The 17106-nt window shown below is 40.1% G+C and overlaps 1 protein-coding gene across 1 annotated transcript in view; it reads right to left on the bottom strand.

Annotated features, from left to right (window-relative positions):
- thsd7ba (thrombospondin, type I, domain containing 7Ba) overlaps nucleotides 1-17106 on the bottom strand; it is a 901507-nt gene that overhangs the window by 48817 nt on the left and 835584 nt on the right. The window lies entirely within an intron of this gene.

The following is a 17106-nucleotide window of genomic DNA, read 5'->3' as shown; positions in this document are numbered from 1 at the left end:
CATCAATGTGGCTTTGTGAAAGTAAAATTATGTTAAATCAATTTACTGGAGTCCTTTGAAGGAGCAACATATCCTATGGATAAAGGGAAACCTGTAGGGGTAATGTACTTGGATTTCAGGAGGCATTTGATACATCAAAAGTCGTTATGCAGCATAGGAGCTCATGGGGCAGGAGCGACATGGATAAAATATTGGCTGGCTAGCACAAAAACATACAGTATGCATAAATGGGTATTTCTTTAATTGACAGGATATAGTAAATGTAGAGTTCCACAGGGTTCTATGGTGGGGACTTTTTAAATAAAAGATATAAGTGATTAAATGGGATGAGCCAAAGTTTGGTTGCTAAATTTGCCGATGACACAAATGTAAGTGGGAAAGCATGTTGTGAACAGAACTTAAAGATGATACATATATATGCAACTAATGGGTGGGCAAAATTCTGGTAGATGGAGTATTATGTGGGAAAATATGAATTTTGTTCACTTTTTATGTGATTGCAATGCTGGGCAAGTCAGGTCCCAGAATGAAAGCTGGTCTTATGAACCTAAAAGTTTTATTTTGTCATTTTTTTGAAAGTTGCAATGCACTTTTAACATCATAAGGAATTCTAAATATAAAATGGAAAAAACACATTATATTTCCCAAGTAAGAAATATTTGAAATGGTTTTACTACAAATACTAGAGTTAAGTATTTACTTTTTAGCATTGCCTTTTACCCTCAACACAAATTACAGGTATTTAAAACTCAATGAAAGTTAATCCTGTTTCCAATTTAAAAATCCTTGTTCAGTGGAAATGGCTGCAATTGATTTATTTTTGGAAAGCTCCATCCTTTACTCAATGTGATTCCGTCAGTTAATGACACTTCCTGAGCCCTTTAAACAAACAACTAGCACAGTCGAAAAATGTGGCGCTGAAAAAGCACAGCAGGTCAGGTAGCATCCGAGGAGCAGGAAAGTTGACATTTCAGGCATAATCCCTTCAGCCCTTTCTGATGAAGGGCTTATGCCCGAAATGTAGATTCTTCTGCTCTTTGGATGCTACCTGACCTGCTGTGCTTTTCCAGTGCCACACTTTTCGACTCTGATCTCCAGCAAATGCAGTCCTCACTTTCTCCTAAGCAACTAACAAAGTTCACTTATTGTTGCTGGAACTTTAGCCAGATAAGACCTCTTTTATCCTGTGTTAACTGCACTGCTGCTGTTACATTTTTTTTGTTTTTGAAAGACCTATTCTTTCAAAATGAAACCTGTACACTCTCTGACCTTTTGGATGTTTCTATCTTCTGAAAATAATTTGTTTCAGCCTCTGTCTTCCTGTTCCCTAGGAGATCTTTCTTGCTGAGCAAAAGCCACTTTTTTCTACCTTTGTCTCTAAAGCACTGATTATTCACATCAAGGGTTTTAAATGCATAATTTAAAAATGCATGTAAAGAAACATCCAAACAACCTGACACCAATCACAGAATTGAAAAATCAAACACAATTTTAACATCGAAAATACTAACCAAGCTTAAAACCATACATTGTTCTATCTACATTAACACCCAGGTTTCTGGATAATAATAGTATATCCTGAACCTTTAGAGAAGAATAACAAGACTGATACCTGGAGACAGGGGGCATATCCAATAAGGAAAGTTTGAGCAGATTGGACTTGTTTCCATTAGAATTTAAAAGAGTGAGGGATGACTTGACTGAAGTAAGCGAGATCATAAAGAATCTTGACAAGGCAATGTGAAAACCATATTTCTTTTTGTGAATGAGTTTAGAGTTAGGGAGCAATGTTTAAAAGTTAGTATTAACTCTTTCAAGACAGATGCAACATTGGAACTCTGCCTCAGATGTTAGTAGAGGCAGGTTCGTTGAATACATTTAAGACAGAGATAGATTGATTTTCTTGCCTAGCAAGAATCGAAGATTACTCAGTGTAGAATAGCATGTAATTCAAACAACAAAGTATTGAATTATGCAGCAAACACATGGATTGGGTGGCCACTTTCTGCTTCCAATGTTTATATGATGGTAAAGGCTCCCACATTCTTACCAACATAAATTCACCATGAACCTTTCCTGCACTTACTGCCAACATTGGCACTTCCACTTCCTAGATTTAAAGCATGGCAGGTCTCCTGCTCCTTTGATGCTGCTTGACCTGCTGTTCTTTTCCAGCAACACACTTTTCTGTTTCAGGCATAGTCCTTTCATCAGGAATGTGGAGGGGGAAGGGGCAGAGAGATAAGTAGGAGTGTGGGATGGGGATGGGTAGAAGGTAGGTGGGAAGGCAATAGCTGAATGCAGGTGGGGTGTAATTGTGTTAGGTCAGTGGGGAGGGTGGAGTGGATAAATAGGAAGGTAGACAGGTAAGACAGAGGGAAAGTGAGGACTGCCGATGCTAGAGATGAGAGTTGAAGAGTGTGGTGCTGGAAAAGCACAGCCAATCAGGCAGCATCCGAGGGACAGGAAAGTCCATGTTTCGAGCATAAGTCCTTCATCAGGGATGAGGCTTGTGGGCCAAGAGAGCTGAGAGATAAATGCAAGGAGGATGGGGGGGAGGAGTAGGTCGTGGGGTGGGTGGGGAGGGGTGAATGTACCCGGGAATGTGATAGGTAAATGAAGGTGGCAGTGACGGTGGTAGGTAGGTCGGGGAGGAGGATGGAGTGGATAGGTGGGAAGTAAGATGGACAGGTAGGACAGTTCAAGATGGACAGGTAGGACATTCCTGATGAAGGCTTATGCTCAAAACATCGATTCTCTTGCTCCTCGGATGCTGCCTGACCAGCTGCGTTTTTTCAGCACCACACTCTTCGACAGGTAGGACAGTCAGGTCAAGCAGGTGGTGCTGAGTTGGAGGTTGGATTTGGATGGGGTGGGGGGGAGGGGAGATTTGGAAACTGGTGAAGTTGCGTTGATGCTGTGTGGTTGTAGGCTCTCAAGGCGGAAGATGAGGCATTCTTCTTCCATTTGGCGGGTGGATATGATTTGGTGGTGGAGAAGGCCAGTGGAAAACAGGGATGGAGACATGAAGTGGTTGGCCATGGGCGGTGGGATTGTTTGGTGTGTGTGTGTCCCAGAGATGTTCCCTGAAACACTCTGTGAATTGGTGTCCTGTCTCCCTGATGTAGGGGAGACCACACCAAGATAAATGGATGGAGTAGATGAGGTGGGTGGATGTACAAGGAAATCTCCTCTGGAAGTGAAATGATCCTTTGGGGCCTTGGATGGAGGTGAGCAGGGAGGTGCAGGCAAAAGTTTTATACCTTGTGCAGTGACTAGGGAAGGTGCTGGATCATCTTCACTGCTGAAGACACAAGTTTTATGCTATAGATAAAGATATGCTAGGTGCTAAAAAGACCAAAGACATTTAGGAAATTAATATCTTGCGTGATAAAAGGGTAATGGAGAATCACAGCAACTACAGTCTTACCAGGACCTGATAACAACTCCATCTAGAGTTCTGAAGGAAGTAATTGCAGATTTAGTGCACAGCCCACTCTGTCCAAACTTCCCTCATTGGGCATGCCTCCAGATTCCAGGTATCAATCTAGTTATTTTTCTCTAAAAGCTCAGGATAATAATTTTTCAAGATCTTCTATATTCTCAAATAGCACAAACTATTTGGAAGCTAGGAAATGTGACAGCACTATTCAAGAAAGAAGGGAGAATGCAAATACATGACTAACTGCCAGGCATCAATCATTGGGAAAGTGCTGGACCCTATTCCTCTGAAGGACTAAACAATAAACTGAGACACTTATAATATGAGTAGACAATGAGTAAAGTCAATATGGTTTTATGAAAGACAAATGTTGATTGACAATTGTATTAGAGTTTTTGGAGGATTTACCTTCTAGAGTAGAGAAAGCAAAACCTGTAGATGTGGATGTGGTATATCTGGATTTTCAAACAGCAGTTGATCACAAAAAGCTAATAAACTAATTGAGTTGGGGATTTACTATACAATGGAGAGAATAGCAAAGAGAAAGGATAATAAGGGTATTTTCAAATTGGCAGGTTCTGGCTACTGGTGCACAAATTAGTGTTGGGGCCTCAGCTTTTTACTATCTATAGGAATGACTGGGCTCACAAGAAGGTGAATAGTGTATTCAAGATTGCTGATGATATAAAACCAGCTGGAGTTAAATTATTTTAAAAAACCAGAGAGGGTGTAAAGTGATAAATGAGGAGACAACAAGTTGGCAGATGGACTATAGTATGTGGAGGAGTGAGGTTATTCACTTTTGCCATAAGAATAGGAAATCAAAATATACTTCAAAACATGTGCAATTTTTAAGTGGTCAGTCGGCACTATATAATTTCAATATTGATGAAAAAGGATGTTTGTTTTTCATTTTGCACTCATGAGGACAAAGAGAGGAATGCAATAATTAGGTTAGCACAGCATTTAAAAAAAATCATTCAGGGAAGGTAAGCTTCATGGACTTGGCCAGTATTTACTGGTTATAATTACTTGCCTATATGGGCTGCCTTTTTGGCACACCAAATATCCAATACAGAATGATTTCCAGGAATTTTACTCAACCATTGTAAAGGAAAACAACATATTTTCCAGCTCAGAATGGCTTGTAAGTGGTGGTGTTCCTTTGTTTCCCACTGCCCTTATTCTTCTCCATGGTAGTGATTTAAAAAACCTACTGCAGGAGAAATGGATGCAGTTTGAACGACAAGTCAGCTATCAGTGAAGCACCTACAGTTAGATGTGATTTGGTGTGAGTGCAATACGTTAAACAATCCTGAATGCACCAATAGCTGAACTAACAACACGCTTAAGAAAATTGACTACCTCTGAGCAGTGGTAGCCTAAAATTCCCTGTTGTTCTCTCTGTGGCAGTGCTTCACTCAAAAAATCAACCATTTAGCAGCTGTTTTTCCTGCAATATTGTTGCCTTTTCCCCTGTAGTATTGTTGTGATTGATTGAAATTTGGCTTTCTCATATCCTGAAGAAGGGCTTATGCCCGAAACGTCGATTCTCCTGTTCCTTGGATGCTGCCTGACCTGCTGCGCTTTTCCAGCAACACATTTTCAGCTCAGATCTCCAGCATCTGCAGTCCTCACTTTCTCCTTTCTCAGATCCTTCCTGATAAGCAAGCAAGAAGCTTTGACATGTTGATGTTTAGCGTAACATGGGTGTACTCATACAGAAAGTTAGTATATAGGCACAGCAAACAATTAGGAAGGCAAAAAGCATGTTTATTACAAGTGTATTGGAATATAGGAATCAAGAGGCTTGCCAAAACTTAGTGAGAATACACCAGATATACAGCGTGCAGTTTCTGACTCAAATTTCGGGAAAGATTTACTTGCAATGAAAGGGTTATACAAGGATGAGAATTTCGGTATAGTGAACCTTTATTCTCTTGTGTTTAAAATGAGAAGTGATCTCATTGATACAAATGAGATTCTGAAGTGGTTTGAATGATAGATAATAAGATGCTTCTTCTGCTGGTTGGGGAATCTAAAACATGGCAGTTCAGATACAGGATAAAGATTTAATCATGTAGAACTGAGATGTCAAAAGAAATTCTTTATTCAAAGAATTGTAAATTTTTGGAAGAATGTAGAAATGCCATTGTTGACAATATTTAGGCTAGAAGAGACAAATTATTGGTCTCCTAGACAAAGGATATGGTATGTTCCCAAATTAAGTGGTAAGATATGCAATCAAATAGCCACATCTTCTTCCAAACCAACATGTCCAACATCGAGGCTGTAATCATTGAAAACTAGTTCTGTTGGATTGGACATGTTATTTACATATCTGACTCCTGATGTAACTGTTCTGTTGAGTATTCATCTGTCACAGGATGCTCCAAGGAGAACAGAAACATTCCAGGGATGCCCTCAAGCTTTGGAGAGGTGAAATATCCTTGCCAATTGTTGGAAGTCCCTGCTTTTTCACAACCAAATGGAGAAGGTTCATCCAGGGACTTTGTTAGGACACAAAGGCAAAGTTTAGGTATCAGTGACAGTACATAAAGGAAAGCCAATGGCTAGTGATATTATTGCTGTTAATTCAGAGACTCAGGTAATGTTTTGGGGACTCAGGTTTGAATCCTGCCACAGCAGATGGTGGAATTTGAATTCACTAAAAGTCCAGAATAAAATGTCTAATGATGACCATGAATCCATTGTCAATTATTGGAAAAAACCATCTGGTTCATTAATGACCTTCAAGGAAGGAACTGCCATCCTTACTTGGTCTGGCCAACATGTGACTTCAGACTCACAGCAATGTCGTTGACTCTTAATTGCCCGCTGGACAATTAGGGATGCGCAATAAATGCTACCTAGCCAGTGATGCCGTCATTCCGTGAATGATTAGTAAAAAATATATTAGAACCAGTATTGTGGAATGTGACAGGATTAATTCAAGCACGACTAAGAGTGGATTCATGCTTACTCGAACCAAGTCCAGTCAAAGTTAATGAAGGAGATTTGAGTCAGTGGCAATGAGGATCAAGCGAAGAGCAATAAAAATATAAAACGTGCCAGTAGCATAAGAGTAGAGCTCGGAGAAGTTGGGAAACTGTAAAGTTGAGAGAATTATACTGTCACTTTAAGTACAGCAACTGAGTATGCATAAAATGAGTTAAATCATAGTGATATCAGATCACAGATGGAACTGGAGCAGCAGTTTATAGGTTTCAAGTAAGATGTCCTCTCTTACCATCTACTAAACAATTATGTTCAATAAACTTTGTACACTTATAAGACTGTAGATATCACATTAGTATAGAAACAGCAGGAACAGATGACAGCCTGGTGTGAGGTGAAATGTACATCTGGTAGAGCAGGAAGAAGCCATCACACTCAAAAGAGAAAGTATTAACCAACATGCTTGAATTTTCCAGAAATATTTTGAAAGGGCAACTGCAGTTTCCTTTTATCACAGATGACATTATTTGTTATCTTCACAGACTTACTATTAACGGTAATTCATATTGTTGAACACTCTGCTTTTGAATATTTTTATTGTGGTATCATGCTTCTTGTGACACGAGCTGTCAAAATGGAACAGCAACACTTTTGTTGTTTCTTAACACCTTTTAGTCAATGCAAGTGGCAACACTTCAGATTGCAGTGAACCACATAGGGTTTTCTGCACCCTTAGTTCATCAGTAAGGTTGAAACAATAAAGGGGCATCTAGTATCCATATTGGCACACTCACTTTGCAGCAGAAGATCTAATGTGATACAGTGCCCATTTGTGATAGCTTCAAAATCAAGTTTTTAAAGACCTGTTTGAAATTACATTCACTACCTGCATCATCACAATGTTGAAGAAAGAAAGAAGGTAACACGATGAACATGAAAGAAAAGCATTTGTCTCTTCGAAACTGTGAATTGCATTAATTTAACAGTCAAAGCTGGAAAGCACCTGATGTCTGAATGGAATTTCCCAACTCTTCATATAATACTTGGTTAGCATTTTCCCTATGTTTTTATTATGGTGCAGCACAGAGCATTTCTTTGAGAAACAATGTGAATACAGGCTCAAGCAAATGCATAGAATGTTGCATAGTGTCCTCTGGTCTCCCTTGTGGGCAAATGATTGCGTGCTGAAGTTGTATCATTTTTTGTTGCGAAATCTCGAGGATTAATAAAACACTCACCATCTTTTATATAAAACTGGGTTGTTGCCTTTTCAGATGTCTTGGCAAGTTATTGCAACAATTCACACAAAGATCTGCAAATGTATGAATATTTTTCACTCCTCATGTACTGCCTATGAACCACTTACAGAACAGTGGATTCTGATAAGGTGAGAAGCAGTAGGCTGGTGCTCTCCTTTCCCACTGCTATTTTAGTGCAACAGCTTGCAGAAGGTACATTCTATTTCAATGAATGCTAAGTTGTTAAGCTAAGTAACAGAGGGGAGATTAAGATCATAATCTTAAGATATAGGATCAGAATTAGGCCATTCCACTCATCGAGTTAATTCCACTATGGCCGATATGTTCCTCAACCCTTTTCTCCTGCCTTCTCCCCATAACCCTTGATCCTCTTACCAATCAAGAACCTATCTATGTCTGTCTTTAATGCACTCAATGACTTGACTTCAGCAATGAGTTCCATTGATTCATCACCCTCTGGCTGAAGAAATTCCTCCCCATCTCAGTTGTAAAGGGACATCCTTTCACTCGCAGGCTGTGCCCTCAGGTCTTTGTCTCTCTTAATAGTGGAAACATCTTCACCACATCGTCTCTATTTAGGCCTCTCGTATTCTGTATGTTTCAATACGATCATCACCCCACCACTCCCTATCCTTCTAAACTCTATCGAGTACAGACCCAGCATCCTCAACTGCTCCTTATATGACAAATGCTTCATCCTCAGAGTCATTCTTGTAAAACTTCTCTGGATCCCTCCAATACCTGTACATCTTTTTTTCAATACAGGATCCAAAACTGCTCATGGTGTCACAAATATGGTTGACCAAAGCCTTATATATTTTTAGTTGTACATCACTGCTCTTGTATTCTATCCTTCCCCAAATGAATGCTTTCCAACTGCCAACTGAACCTGCAAGTTAACCTCAAGCCAATCCTAAACTAGGACTCCCACATTCCTTTGTGATTCATATTGATGAAACATTTCCCTGTTTATTAAATAGTCCATATCTCTTCTTCCTACCAAAGTGCACAACCTCACATTTTCTCACATTGTCCTCCATCTGTCACTTCTTTGCTCACTTTCCTATCCTGTCCAAGTCCTTTTGCAGTCTGTCTGCTTCCTCAGCATTATCCATACCTCCACCTATCATTTTATTATCTGCAAATCTAATAACAATGCCCTCAGTTCATTGTTCAGATCATTAGTGTATAACATGATTAGTTGTGGTCCCAGCACTGACCCCTGCCAAACTCCATATGTTGCCAGCTGCCATGCTAAAGAAAACCCCTTAACTCTCACTTTCAGCCTTCTGCCAGTCAGCCAATCCTTTATTGATGCCAGTGCCGAGCTCCTAACTCCATGGGTTCTTATTTTATTTAGCAGCCTCCTGTGTGATATCTTATCAAAGGCTTTTGGAAATCCAAATAGATCATGTCCACTGGCTCTCCTTTGTCTAACTTGCTGATTACCTCCTCAAAGTTAGCACTGCTGCCTCACAGCGCCAGAGACCCGGGTTCAATTCCCACCTCAGGCGACTAACTGTGTGGAGTTTGCACGTTCTCTCCGTGTCTGTGTGGGTTTCCTCCAGGTGCTCCTTTTTCCTCCCACAGTCCAAAGATGTGCAGATCAGGTGAATTGGCCATGCTAAATTGCCCGTAGTGTTAGGTAAGGGGTAAATGTAGGGGTATGGGTGGGTTGCACTTCGGCGGGGCGGTATGGATGGTTGGGCTGAAGGGCCTGTTTCCACACTGTAAGTAATCTAATCTAATCTAATCTAAAGCATTCTATCAGATTTGTCAGACATGACCTCACTTGGTGAAGCTGACTCAGCCCTATTTTACCATGTACTTCCACATATTCTGCAATCTCACCCTTAATAATGGACTCTAAAATCTTAGCAACAAATGAGGTCAGGCAACCAGCATATGCTTTCCTGTCTTCTGCCTCCCTCCATCCTTAAACGGGAGTGTTACATCAGCCAATTTCCAGTACTCAGGGATTTATCCCCCTTTCGAACTTTCAGCTTCCCCAACATCTTCTCCTTAGTTATGGCATTACACTCACACCTGCCCCCTGACTGTCTTGAAGTTCCACTGTGAAAACCGAAGCAAAATGCATATTCAGTTACTCTGCCATTTCGTTTTTCCTATTTGCCCAGCCTCATTTTTCCATGGTCCAATGTCCACTTTTGCCTTTCTCTAACCTTTTATATGACTAAAAAAACTCTTACAATCTTCTTCTGTATTACTAACTAGCTTACTTTTCACCTATTCCCCCATGGCTTTTTTTTTTAGTTATCTGCTGCTGATTTTTAAAGGCTTCCCAATCCACTGGCTCCAACTAACCTTCACTACATTGTCTGCTTTTTCTTTTAATTTTATGCTGTCCCTGCCTTCCCTTATCAGCCATGGTTGCCTCGTCCTCCCCTTAGTATGTTTCTTCTTATAGAGTCATAGAGATGTACAGCATGGAAACAGACCATTCGGTCCAACCCATCCATGCCAACCAGATATCCCAACCCAATTTAGTCCCACCTGCCAGCACCTGGCCCATATCCTCCAAACCCTTCCTATTCATATACCCATTCAAATGCCTCTTAAATGCTGCAATTGTACCAGCCTCCACCACTTATTTTGAGATAATTCTTCTTTGGAATGAACTTCTGCTGTGGCTCCTAAATTACCCCAGAAACTCCTGCCATTGCTGCTCCAATGTCCTCGCTGAAAGGTTGCCCTGTGCTGATTAGTTCATGGCTCAAGTGGTAATCAAGTGATTATTACTTTTTTGGTTCTGCTTTTTAATTTAACCTCTAGCTGCTCGTGTTCCATCAGCAGAACTTCTTTCCACTTTCTACCTATATCATTGGCACCCACGTGGATCATGCCAAATGGATCTTTCCTCTTCCATTCCAAGTTCTTCTGCAACCTTGAATGAGATATCCTCAACCCAGGCACCAATCAGGAAATACAGCCATCAGGAATCTTAATCCCGGCTACAGGGAACAGTGCCTATTCTCCTGATTAAACTGCTCCCAATTACAAGTAGATTTCTCTTTACACCTCTCTTTTGAATGGCTCCCTGTTACCCTAGTTAGCTCATCCTGTCTACAGGCATCGCTGTCATTCACACAGGGAGAAAGAATCTCAAACCTGTTTGACAAGCCTAAGGACTGATGCTCCTTCAGCACTACCTCCTGAATCCCACTGGCTGCCTTGTTCATAGGCATACATGCTGTCCCTGACCACTGACCGAATTTGAGGTAGTTGGTCTAAGGAGTGTGACTGCCTTCTGGGTGATCGTGTCCAGGAAACTCTCCCTGCTCTCTGCTACGTCAGTGTTTGAAGTTTAGACTGCAACTCATCAACTCTGAGCCAGATTTCCTCAAGCAATTAACAATTGTTACAGACGTGGTCACGATGAACAACAATGAGGTCCACCTGCTCCCACATAATGTTGTTAGAACACATCGCCTGGCCCTGCATCACTATTTTAGTTACTTAGTTTTTAACCTGAGTTTTGAAAATTTCACTGTGGTCGTTTGATTTTTAACCTGTAAATATTTTCCCTATTTAGCTTTGACCTGAAAGTAACATATAATAGTCAAATTAGTAATTATTATCAACCAATGATTTTATGGTTTTCCTAAAATGTCACTCTTTCTTTTGTTCTGGCCCCTGATCCAGGGTTTCAACTGATCCTGTAAAAAGGTTTTCCAAACTTTGCACCAAAAAAAACAAGCAAAAAGCAGCTCTTCCTCCTGCACTGAATTCCCATACTAGCTCCAAAATCCTCAAACCATCGGGCTATGTCTCACTAAAAGATGAAGCTTTGAGTACACATATCAAATCAGAGGATACAGTCAGTATCCTCTGCAGGAGAGCAAAACAGAAAGTTTGAAACTGATGGTCATAAAATGGCAGGAAGAGACAAAGAGAATATACCCAAGAATACACCAAGACAAGACTTACAAAGATAAAAAAAATTGAAAGATTCTGATATCAGAATGTGCATCATTCATAATAAGTAAACAAATTGATTGCACACTTTGAAGAAAATAAATATTAGGGAAAGCTGGCTGCACATTGACAAGGATTGTGTCCTGAATATTGAGGGACATGTTACATTCGAAAATATAGGAAAGTAGGAAAACTGGAGGGCTAACACAACTTATCAAGGATGGCTTTGGTGCAGTAGTAAGTGATGACCTTGATTCGAAAGATCAGGGTGTAGTATCGACTATAGTATCAGGAATACTGTAGAAAGAGTCACATAAGGATTGCTGTACACAAACAGTATCTATAATATAGAACAAAGTATACAAATAGAAATATTGGGTGCTTCTGATAAATGACCTGCAATAATAAAAAGTGATTTTAATATAAACTGGAACAATCCAAATGGCAATAGTAGCCTGGTTAAGGAGTTCGTAGAATGCTTTTGAAAAATTTCTTAGAACAGGATACTTTTGAGCCAACCAGACAGCAGGTTATGGTAGACCTAGTAATATGTAATATGACAGACATAATTAACAATCTCAGAGTATAGGCACCATTAGGTAGCAAAGACCACAGGTTATTAAATATTATATTCAGTTTCAAAAGAAATGAGTGGGTCTGAGAGGGTATATTAAGCTTAAATAAGGGCAACCACATGGGCTTGAAAACTATGCAAGCTCAAATGAACTGGAATCTTACACTAGAGGATAGATCAAAAGAGATCTTTAAGAGGATACTTGAGAATACTGAGAATAAGTATATTCATGCGACAAAGAAAAATCCTAAAGGAGCATTCACTATCTATGGTTAACTAAGAAGTTAAGGAAAGCTTTAAGCTAAAGGACAACGTATGTGATTATGCAAAACTGAATGACAGGTCAGGTGATTAGACTGAATATAAAGAATGTCAGAGAATGGCTGTATGATTCATCAAGAGCAAGAAATTAGATTATGAAGAGAGCTTGATATAAATAGAAACTAAATAGTAAACGTTTCTACAAGCATTTAAGAAGCAAAAATGTAAGTGAAGTGGGTGAGTCCCTGAGAGTGAAAACTGAGCGTTAGTAATAGATAATAAGGAAATGGCACATGAAATCAACAAATTTCAGGATCTATCTTCACTAAATACAATGCAAAAAATTGAAATATCTGTAAATCAGGAGGTGAAAGATCGAGAGAAATTTGGTAAAATTACAAAGACTAGGGAAATGTTACTGAATGAACTGATGGAGTTTGAGGCGGACAAATCCTCTGGTTCCAACAGATATCGTCACATGGCCTTAAAAGTAGTGCCTAATGAGGCATTAGTGTTAATTTTCCAAAATTAATTCAACTCAGAAAAGATTTCATCAGACCGTCAAGTAGCAAATATAACTACAAACAAAGAACTGCAGATGCTGGATCTGAAGCAAAAATCAGAAAGTGCTGGAGAAACTCAGCAGATCTGGCAGCATCTGATTTGATGAAAGATCACTGAACTCAAAACCTTAATCCTGTTTTGTCTCTCTACAGGGACTGCTGGACCTGCAGAATTTCTCTAGCACTTTCTGTTTTTGTAGCAAGTGTAACTTCTTTATTCAAGTAACAAGGGAGGCATAAAGCAGGAGATGATAGGCTAGTTAGCTGGATGTCGGTCATGGGGGTAGGTTTCAGAATTGATTATTAAAGAGGATACAGCTGGGTTCCCAGAAAAAAACCTGAGGTAATTGGGAAGGGATAACATGGTTTTGTGAATTTAAATCATTTTAAAGCAATGTATTCAAGTTCTTTGAAGGAGTAACCTATGCTGTGGATAAAAGCGAACCTGTAGACATATTGTACTTGTGTTTCCAGACGCATTAAATAAGTTGCCACATAGAAGGCTACTGCACAAATTAAGAGCTCATGGTATTGGGGTAACCATAAGCATGGACAGAAGCTTCGGTGGCTGGCAAAAATATCAAAGAGTATGTTTTCTTTCATTGGTAGAATGTGATGTGTGGAATTCCACTGGGCACTATATTGCGGAGTTCAGCTTCTTACTATTTATATCAATGACATAGAGCTTCTGTGCAGGTACAGCAGGTAATAAGGAGGGCAAATGGAATTTTGGCATTTTTGCTAAAAGAATGGAGTATAAAAGTAGGGATGAGTTTGTGCAACTGTACAAGGCATTGATGAGAGTGCATCTAGAGTCCTGCTGACAGATTTTGTCCCCTTATTTAATGAAGGATGTAATTGAATCAAAGGCAGTTCAAACAAGGTTCACTGGGTTAATTCCAGCGAAGAAAGACTTGTCCTATGAGAGAGATTGAACAATTTAGGCCTATACTTGTTAGAGCTTAGAAGGATGAGAGAAGGTCTAACTGAGATGTTAAACAGGATTTTAAAAAGTTGATGTAAAGTGAATGTTCCCCCTCTCGGGTAATCAAGAATGAGAAGTCATAGTTTTAGACGAAGTGTAACAGATCTAAAACAGAGATGAGTAGGAATGACCTCTCAATTTACTATCTACAGGGCGGTGGACATTAGGACACTGAATAAATTTAAGGAGGCGACAGACAGATTTTTAATTAATAGTGGGTTGAAGGGTTATGGTCAGCAGGCAGGAAGTTGCAGTTGAAGCTGAGATGAGATCAGTCATGATTATATAAAATAGTAGAGCTGGTTCAAGGGGCTGAATTACCTACTACTGCTCCTAGTTCTTATGAACAAATGCATGGCAGCTATATTTGCAGATGGCACAAAGATAGGTCAGAAAGTATGTGATAAAGAGGACATAAGGAGGATCCAGGTGGGTATAGGTAGGTTCAGTGAAAAGCAGATGGAGTATAAGTGGTAAAATATAATACTTTTCACTTTGGCAAGAAGGATGAAAAAAAGTATTATTTAAATGGAAAATGAATGCAGAGCTCTGAGATGCAGAGGGATCTGGGTGTGCTTGTGCATCAGTCACAAAAAAACTTGGTATGCAGGTACCACAAGCAGGCTAGTATAATACTATCCTTTATTGCAATAGGACTTGAACATGAAATTAAGGATGTTAAGTTTCAGTTGAATAGGACATTAGTAACAAAACAACATGGATAGTGTGCATATGTTTGGTCTGCTTATTTAAGGAAAGGTATAAATGAGTTGGAGGCAGTTCCCTGAAAGTTTATTAGGTTGACACCTGGAATGAGTGGGTTATCTTATGAGGAAAGGTTGGACATATTGGGTTTGTTTATAGTTGAGTATAGAAGAGTAAAGGTTTACTTGATTGAAATGGATAAGATTCTGAACAATCTTGATAAGGTAGATGTGGAAAGAACGTTCCTCTGTGAGCAAGTCAAAAACTAGGTACCACTGTTTAAAAATTAGGGTTATCCTTTCAGGACAGGGATGAGGTTTTTTCTCTCTTAATTGACAAATTTGTAACTGTCTCAGAAAGCATGGAGGCTGATTAATTGAATATTTTCAAAGTTGAGATAAGTAGATTCTTGTTATGCAAAAGAATCAAAAGTTATGAAAGAGAAGTGGGAATGTGGAACCAAAAATGTTTCAGCTATGGATCTTTTTGAATGGTGGAGCACTCAAGCAAGCTACTTGGTGAATGCTCCTAATTGCTTATGTTTTTAATTCATTAGTTTGCATGTTTGTGTTATCTAACTGCAAAAGATACACAAAAGATGGTTTCCTGGCAATGAATTCAGAAAATCGTTTTTTTAAAGCATGGCTTCATAGTGGATATCGATTTTCAATGATTCACTACACTCTACGCATAAAAATAGCATGGTTACTCAAGCTAGTCACAGTGGCACAGTAGTTAGCACCAGCGCCTCACAGCGCCAGGGACCTGGGTTTGATTCCAGCCTTAGGCAACTGTGTGGAGTTTGCACACTCTCCGTGTGTCTGCATGGGTTTCCTCCAGGTGCTCTGATTTCCTCTCACAGTCCAAAGATGTGCAGGTTAGGTGAATTGGCCATGCTCATTTGTCCATAGTGTGTAGGGATGTGTAGGCTAGGTGCATTGGTCAGGAGCAAATGTAGGGGAATGAATCTCGGTGGGTTACTCTTCAGAGGGTCGGTGTGGACTTGTTGGGCGGAAGAGCCTGATTCCACACTGTAGAAATTCTAATTCTAGTCTCGTTCTGCTCTTACCATACCCATAATTCTGATACTATCACATTAGGCAGGTTTTTGTTTTTAAAGAAAAGAGAATCACATTTATTGTACTTTATCTGACCTAAGATAATAAATACATTCCAAATTCCATGCACACACCCAAATAAGTTACAGGATCTGAGGATAACTTAAGCAATTTCAATTAAAGACAATGCAGTGGGGTATAATTAAAGAGGAATTTGGCATCTAGCTTCAGGACATTGGTGATGTTGATGGTCAGTTTTTTTTCTTTTGGAGGCAGCAATTGCCAGGTTAATTTTACAGGAGCAGGGATGTATTGTCGCAGTTATACAGAATATCGTGTGCAATTCTGGTCTCCTTTTCTGAGGAAGGATGCTCTTGTTCTCAAGGGAGTACAGCAAAGGTTTACCAGGCAGATTCCAGGGATGTCAGGACTAACGTATGAAGAGAGATTGACTAGGTTAAGATTGTTTTTTGCTGGAATTCAGACAAATGAGGAGGGATCGCATAGAAACTTATAAAATTCTGACAGGACTGGACAGCATAGATGTTCCCAATGGTGGGTGTGTTCAGAACCAGGAGTCACAACTTGAGGATTTGGGGTAAACCAATTAGGACGGAGATAAGGAAACATTTCTTCATCCAAAGAATGGTGAGGTTATGGAATTTATTACCACAGGTAAGTAGTTGGTGCCAAAACATTGAATGTATTTAATAGGCAGCTAGATATAGCACTTGGGGTGAATGGGACCAAAGGTTATGGAGATAAAGTAGAATTAGTCTACTGAGTTGGATGATCAGCCACGATCTTGACGAATAGTGGAGCAGACTCAAAGGGCCGAAAGGCCTCCTCCTGCTTATTTTTTCTATGTTTCTATGTTTTTTTTATATCTTTCCTGAGACATATGGATAGCCACACAACAGACTGACTCTAAGCTTTCCAATCCCTCTGTTCCAATCCCAACCTCACCATCAAGCCAGCGGATAAAGGGGGCGCAGTGGTAGTCTGGCGCACTGACCTCTACACCGCTGAAGCCAAGCGTCAACTCAAGAACACCTCTTCCTACTGTCCCCTCGACCATGACCCCACCGCCCCATCACCAAAACGTCATCTCCCAGACCATACAGAACCTCATCACCTCAGGAGATCTCCCACCCACAGCTTCCAACCTCATAGTCCGGGAACCCCGCACTGCCCGGTTCTACCTCCTTCCCAAGATCCACAAGCCTCACCACCCTGGCCGACCCATTGTCTCAGCATGCTCCTGCCCAACTGAACTCATTTCTACCTACCTCGACACTGTCCTATCCCCCCTAGTCCAGAAACTCCTCCACCTTCTCCAAGACTTCCGTTTTCCCGGCCCCCAAC

Source organism: Chiloscyllium plagiosum, chromosome 7 (genome assembly GCF_004010195.1).
Source record: "Chiloscyllium plagiosum isolate BGI_BamShark_2017 chromosome 7, ASM401019v2, whole genome shotgun sequence".
Taxonomy (NCBI): domain Eukaryota; kingdom Metazoa; phylum Chordata; class Chondrichthyes; order Orectolobiformes; family Hemiscylliidae; genus Chiloscyllium; species Chiloscyllium plagiosum.
This window is presented reverse-complemented; position numbering and strand designations above follow the sequence as displayed.